Source organism: Lipotes vexillifer, unplaced genomic scaffold (genome assembly GCF_000442215.2).
Source record: "Lipotes vexillifer unplaced genomic scaffold, Lipotes_vexillifer_v1.1 scaffold644, whole genome shotgun sequence".
NCBI lineage: Eukaryota > Metazoa > Chordata > Mammalia > Artiodactyla > Lipotidae > Lipotes > Lipotes vexillifer.
This window is the reverse complement of record NW_006783288.1, coordinates 256,616-264,048: the sequence shown is the minus strand read 5'-3', so window position 1 is coordinate 264,048 and position 7,433 is coordinate 256,616.

The window sequence follows — 7,433 nt, the reverse complement described above, 5'->3', positions numbered from 1 at the left end:
CTAGTTGTGGTGAGCAGGGGTTACTCTTCGTTGCAGCGCATGGGCTTCTCACTGCGGTGGCTTCTCTTGTTGCGGAGCACGGGCTCTAGGCACGCAGGCTTCAGTAGTTGTGGCACGTGGGCTCAGTAGTTGTGGCTTGCGGGCTCTAGAGTGCGGACTCAGTAGTTGTGGTGCATGGGCTCAGTAGTTGCGGCTCACGGGCTCTAGAGCACAGGCTCAGTAGTCGTGGCGCACGGGCTTAGTTGCTCCGCAGCGTGTGGGATCTTCCCAGGCCAGGGCTCGAACCTGTGTCCCTTGCATTGGCAGGCAGATTCTTAACCGCTGCGCCACCAGGGAAGCCCCCCATGCACCTTTTAATTCTGATAAACAGGACATTGAAACAAACACAAAGGGAAGAAGGGGAGGAAAACCTTTCATAAGTTACCAGTCTGTCTTCGTTGGTACTTCTTGCACTGATTAGTACAAAACTCTTCATGTTCATACTGTTTTAACTGTATAGTCACTACACATAGACTACGGGGACTGAGAATTTATCCTTTGTGCCCCTTTGGGTATAAATAATCTCTGTAAATGCCAAAAATATGAGACAGGATCCAAATGAGGGTGCAGAATTGCTTTCTGTATACGATGGAAGCAGCATGGGGCTCGTGCTCATGGCCCCTTCCAAGGTTGTCTCCCTCTCCTGTAACTCGTGCTGAAGTTACAGTCCTCTGCAGCCCCTGCGGCCCAGGCTTCTGTAACTGGCCTCCAGTAATCAGACCTCTGGCGCTTGACTCAAGGACAGCCAGGTTGTAGGCTAGCCAGTGAATGACCTGGGTTAGTTACAGAGTGGAAACAAGTTAGTTGAAAGCAGAGAAGCAGGCAGGCAGAGTACCTGAATCCCAATAATCATGGCACTCAAGAGGGAAGACTCTTGAACTTGTGCTGCCTGCAGTCCCTCTAGTTATTTAGGCTCCCCAAAGCATGGCACTGGATTCATGTAAGATTTCTGTCTTCCTCATTACCAGTATATCCTTATGATGACACTTCCTTATTTAAGCTGGGCTACGTGAGGCCTGTCCACGGGCACCGTAGTGCAGTAGTTATGAGTGCAGTCAGACAGCTTGGCTTCAGTGCCAGCTCCACCCATTCCTAGCTGATGAGTTCTTGGATGCTTACCCCCTGTAAGCATCAGTTTTCTTCCCTGGTACAATGAGATAACAGTACCTGCCTCAGAATATTGGAAGAATTAATATATAGTAGATGCCCCCCCTTAACACAGTGTCTGATACATGGTATGTGCTCAAAAGATGTTAGCTTCTTCTATTACTATTATTGTTGTTTGTTATTATTATTATTATCATCACTCAAGAGCGGGGGATCATAGGAATATACTTCCCTTTTCTGAGAGTATACAAAATCCCAAGATTATCATTGTCCAGTTCTTGACCACTGATGTGACTGATTGTGTTGGGGCCTTATAACAGTGAGAGTAAATTATAGAAGGCTTTCCCTTCCTTCCCCTAAGCCCCTTGGAACTCTGTTGGCCTGATCTTTGTCGACAAACCTGAGGCTTTTTTCTCCTGTTCTGTTTGAGAAAGAAACATGTAGCATACAAAGGGGGCCCCAAATCCTATGAGTTGCAGACTACTGAAGGATTATCATACCAGGATAAAATCATATGGTGTCTTTCTTAAGTATATGTGCCCTTTAAATGTCTCTCTGCTAACCAGTTGTAAAAGAGAAATGGATTTTAATAACATCCCTATATATTTTCCCAAATAGCTGTTGGTCACTGAAATATACAAACACGGCATTCTTTTGACTGGATCTCTCCTCCTTCGATGACCAAGGCTCTCTGGGTTCTGTCTTGCTGGTGCCTGGAGCAGGAGAAGAAGGTAAGCAGAGACAGTCTTTCATCTCTGGACTTTTCACCTTTGGCTCAGTGCCCTACTGCTTGTATAGAGGAAAGAGAAGTAAAAAGTAATTATTAAAGAGAACTCCCCCACTGTCAGTGTCATGACCTCCTTCCCTGGCAGCCAACTTTTAAAACAAGCATCTTAATATTTCAGCCTACAGATGGTGATGAGGTTTGTTAAAGCAGCCTACAGTATTCCCAGTTCATTCCCACATTTCTGGATTCTTTGTAATTAGCTTCCAACATGGGTGAAAGTGAGCTCAGATGTAACCCAAACCCAGGGGAGCTTGGAAAAAGAGAAGCATGTGGTGACAGGAGGAGGATCATCTCCCTTTGCTTTCAGGGAGTTTCCCTCAGAGATGAGCTCTGTGAGGTTAATGGCAGCCAGAAGTCATTGCAGCTGTGTCCTGGAGTCTGTCCTGGCTACCCATTTCCTTCCAGATACAATTCAAGTATTGATTTTCATGTATAAAGCCCTTTGTCATTTTCATCCCCAGCCTGGTTTTCTTGAAAAATTGACCCTCGCTCCTGGGTTGATTATTTGTGCACTGTCTCTGTTCCTGCGTTTTGTACATATGTCTGGGGATCTCATGTAGAAGGTGATAATTTTAGAAAAACACTGAGTTTAATTTTGTAAACAAATAAATAGTATGTTGTTAAGAAAATCTTGTAAGACTAAGTAATTTACTGCATCAGGGTCAGTGATCGTATTTTACTAATGTTACAGCTACTTACACTTCCTTTGTCAAAGGAGCTTGTTCTTTCACAACCCACTCTGCCTAATTCATACTGGGTAGGTAACTATTTCTTGATGAATTTATGTGGCCTAGCATCATCTGCAGGGACCCCCAGTTATTTGAGTTGACATCTTCTTTCCCCTTGATGTTGCACCTGGGTGAGGTAGTGTCGGACGGCTGCGTCAGTAACCCCACAGAGAGCTTTGGGATCAGAAGCACTTTATTTTTTTATTTTTAAAAATATTTATTTATTTATTTATGGCTGTGTTGGGTCTTAATTGCAGCACTCGGGATCTTTCATTGCTTTGAGTGGGCTTCTCTCTAGTTCCGGCACACGCGCTTCAGGGCGTGCGGGCTCAGTAGTTGTTGCGCATGGGCTTAGTTGCCCGGCGGCATGTGGGATCTTAGTTCCCTGACCAGGGATGGAACCCGCGTCCCCTGCATTGCAAGGCGGATTCTTAACCACTGGACCACCAGGAAATTCCCCCAAAGCACTTCAAAGGTGGGAGTTGCTTTAGTATTACTCATGATAAGAATAGCAGAGGTAGAATTTAAAACCATCTTTTCTACCGAGAATTTGCCTTTGTCTCCAAGTGAATGGCTTAGAAGAAAGTCAAAGAGGATATCTTCCCCTTGTGACTTCTTCCATAGCCCATCTGTGTTTCTGTTTATAACAACCACTGTGTTCTTAGCAGGAACTTTGCTCAGTAACGGTTCTTAAGTATATATTAAGGACTTAAGTACATATTAAGAACTTACTATGACCCAGACACTGTTAATGATTTATATGCATTTTCAATCAGTTCTTCTAGAGAGAACTCCACAGGTAACTTGGTTATTATTTTGTTTTATAGAAGAGGACCCTGACATTATCCAAATAGTAAATGGTAAAACTGGGACTTGAAATCAAGTCCATCAGGCTTCAAAAGCCTGTCACCTGAGACTGGATGGAAAGAATTTGTTTGGACTTACTGTCCTTAATGCTCTTGTTACTTCTTTGTCGGTTCTGAATTTTGTCTCTTCCTCACTTAAAGACAAAACAGAAATGTATACGCTACACTGTGGAGTAGAATTAGGAGCAAAATGGAGGAAAACATCAGTTTTTCTGGGTTAATTAACTTTGCAAATGTATGGTTTGTTACCCCGGGAGAAAAACTCTGTAGAACAAGGTCAGTATCAGAAGCGAGTTAGGGCATTTAATGAGAGGAGAAGCATTGCTGTGTCTAGGGGAGAGCAGCTGGTAGCAGGTCTGAAGGTAAATACTGCTCCTCCTACTTTCTGCACATGGCACAAATATCTGGGTGTTATCTTCCTCCTCTGGGGGATTATTTACTGTAAGAGGAGTGAACAGATCCTTTGAAATGGGGCCCCTAAATGAGTGTTAGCTGTTCTTATCTTCAACCTTACAGTCGTCTTCTGACCTTATAATTTTTTGAGATATCTTGTCTCAAGGGCAGAGTTGGAATGCATTACTGACATTTTGTCAGAGAGCAAATACCTGAGCTTCTAGCCTTGTACCTAGGGTTTCCCTCCTGAATGCTGAACAAATTCAAATAGCAAAGGTACTCCTAAGGAATCCTTTTTGGCCAGATGGACCAGGGATACATTTCCAAAATTAGTGCTGCACAGAGAATTCTCTCTCATGGACTAATTCTTCTTCCCTCTCTAAGGACCATCTGTCTCATGGGCAGAAGAAAAATAGGCATCTGTTCAGATCTGCAGGGTTGCCACCTGGACCTGTTCCTATAGTGCTTCCAAGTGGAGGGTTGGGCTGTCTTTGGGCCAACCCACAGCCTTAAGTAGTGGTTCTTCAGTGAGGAATTATAGAATGAAGACAAAATAATTTTGATCCAGAACCTAGTTTTGTAGAGTAAGGATTGGTGGATGACCCATCACTCTAGACCAGGGGTCAGCAAACTTTTTCCATAGAGAGCCAGATAATCTGGCTTTGCAGGCCATACAGTCTCTGTCACAGCTATTCACCCTTTCCTTTGTAGCACAAAAGCAGCCATAGATAATTCGTAAAAGGGTGATCATGGCCGTGTCCCAATAAAACTTTATTTACAAAAAGAAACGGCCAGCAAGATTTGGCCTGCAGGCCATAGTTTATGACCCTGTTCTAGACTGCAAGAATTCAGTATATATGGGGGATTTTTCCATTGAAGGATTTGGATTCATGCAGTGTAGTTGTCCAGGCTGATGTTGTGAAATCTGTGCTTCTGGATTTGCAGTTTTCTTAAGGCAGTTTTGCCCTCCACTTCCACGGTGTTCACTGTTTAGTCACAGTTCTGATTATTTGGAAGTAATTTCATCATCAACACAAGATGACACCAAGAAGATTCTGTGCTGATGTTGGACTCCCAGAAGAACACCAGATGCTTTTGAATGTCAGTCTGAACACATCCACTTAAATATGCTGCTTCTAAACTGAGTGTGACCAGCTCAGTCCTGACGTTGTTGTGTATACTGAATAAAGTCAGTCATCTCGAATAGACTGTTCTTTACTTCTAGATTTTGCCTACATATGGGTTGGAGTTCTTCATCAGGAAACTAATAACTTCCTTCTAAAGATGCTGTGGGTGGTACAGCTTATCACAATTACAGTGATGGATTTAGGCCCAGTAACTATGTTCCCTTCCCCGTTTTGGCTCTGAAAGGATACACTGAAGGGAAAAAGCTGCAGATGTGAGCCACCAAAATAAATGCACTTGTGACAAAACTGATGCTTCCTGTTTCTTGGTTGGGCTTAAATTCTTTACATCCAGACTGATAGCTAACTATCTAGGCAAATGAATTAGAAATTGTTTACAAGCTAGAATGTGAATACCAGTCAAATATTCCCACATTATTTTGTATCATTTCCTTTCTCTTCATTCTCCAAGGGGAGGGATGGTAATTGCGCCCATCTGAACATTCTGCTTTTCCTGCCCAATTTAAAGAGACAGTGCCTTGTTAGACACGTGCAATGTTTGCTTTTTTATTTGTGATCAGGAATATGCAGTAGGGAGAGGTACTAACCTCTTTGCTAGGTGACTGAAAAGCAATATTTATATTTAAGCATTGTTTTTAAGACTTAATTTTCTTTGATTGGATAAGTTGAGCAACTGGGCAATGACTTGTTTCTCACTTAAATTAAATATCTTGTTCTTGGAGATACATGGAAACCTCAAATGCACGTAGTAGGCCTTATGTGCACTTGAGCTTATTTTTACCAGGAAAATTCACTGTCAAACAACAGAGAAGAATGAATGAGAAATGAAGAAAGTAAGGAACTGGAATGAGACAGAGGGATGAATACTGGTGTATTTTCTCCCATCTTAGTCCAGTGAACTATAAGCTTCTAGGAACCATTAATTGATGTTAATGGAATTTATATAGTAGTGTCATGAAAAATGGTACATGTGAATATATAGTTTTTTTTTCCTATAGTGTTTTCCTCAGAATTGGAGGGAGAGTTGTGAAAGATGAGTAATGAGTGAATAATACATAAGTATCAATAAATACAGTAGTATTGACTTACTGTGGAAAATAGTTCACTTTTTCATTTGTGAGATTGCAGGGATTTGATGAGATCTTCCACAGCTTCTTAAGATAATGAGTGAGAAAGACAAAAAGGCAATTGCAATGCAGAATGTGAGGGTGCTGTGGATGAGGAGAATAGCTCCTAACTGAGACTTGAAGAGATAGATCTGTCTTTCTGGTAGAAGTAATGTGCAAGCTGAGACACTGAAAGATGAGGGCAGTTAGCAGGGAGCAAGGAGAAAGCAGGGCGATGCATGCCATGTGCAGGGCCTGGCCTGCTCAGAGATGAGGAAGAATGTATGTGAGTTCAGGAACTTTCCAATAGTTCATTTTAACTAGAGTATAGGGACAAGGGAGAGAAGAGTGGGTGAGAGGCAAGGCTTGCAGATATGAAGAGGGGTCAGATCTTGATAGGTCTTATACACCATGTCAAAAAGATGAGTTTAAAAAAATTTCTTTTTTAACCCCCGCAGGGCCAGTGGGATGCCTTGAGGAGTTTTAAGCAGAGGAGTGATTCGATTAAATTTGATCACTATGGAAAATATGGATGAAGGGTTGGGAGGAAGATAAGACTGGAAGCAAGGAGATTGGTTAGACCATTGCTGTAAAGCAAATGAGAGATGATGGTATCCATTTCTAAAATCTGACTAGTCAGGGGATTAGTGGCTATGGAATCTTTTGAAAAATTATATTCAAAATCAGAGCAAGGGAAAGGTAGGAGTTTTGGTTGATGGTGAGGTATCTAACTTGATTTTGCCATGTATTCAGTTGCTCATTTGTTGAGATGGGGAGCAATGTGGGGGAAACAGGGTTGGGAAGGGAGGAGATGAGTTAATGGTTTATTATCAAAGCCGTTACAGCTGCTTGGGAAGAGGCCTAAACGGAACAGGTGTAAAAGAACGTTGAGAGGTGGAGCAAGAGATGAGGCTTGGGACCAGGTTTGGGGGGGTGGGGGGTGGTCTGTGAATGCTCCACGTGAAGCCAGATTTGCATATAAGGAGTGGTGACAGAATTTGAGCTCTGTTTGAAGGAGAACTCAAGAGAGATGGAAAAGGACTAGGAGGCTAAGTGGCCTTCGCTTTAGGCCAAGTGAGGGAAGGGAAAATGTCCATGGAAATGGAAAAAGAGGCTTGCAAGAAACGGCAGGGGTAGATGTTGGAATGTAGCAGTGATATAGAAGAGTTCAACATAATTCTGAAGCATATCTCATTTGCACAGCTGGCCCAGTTTTACTTTCCCAGTCTTTTTTTTGCGGTACGCGGGCCTCTCACTGTTGT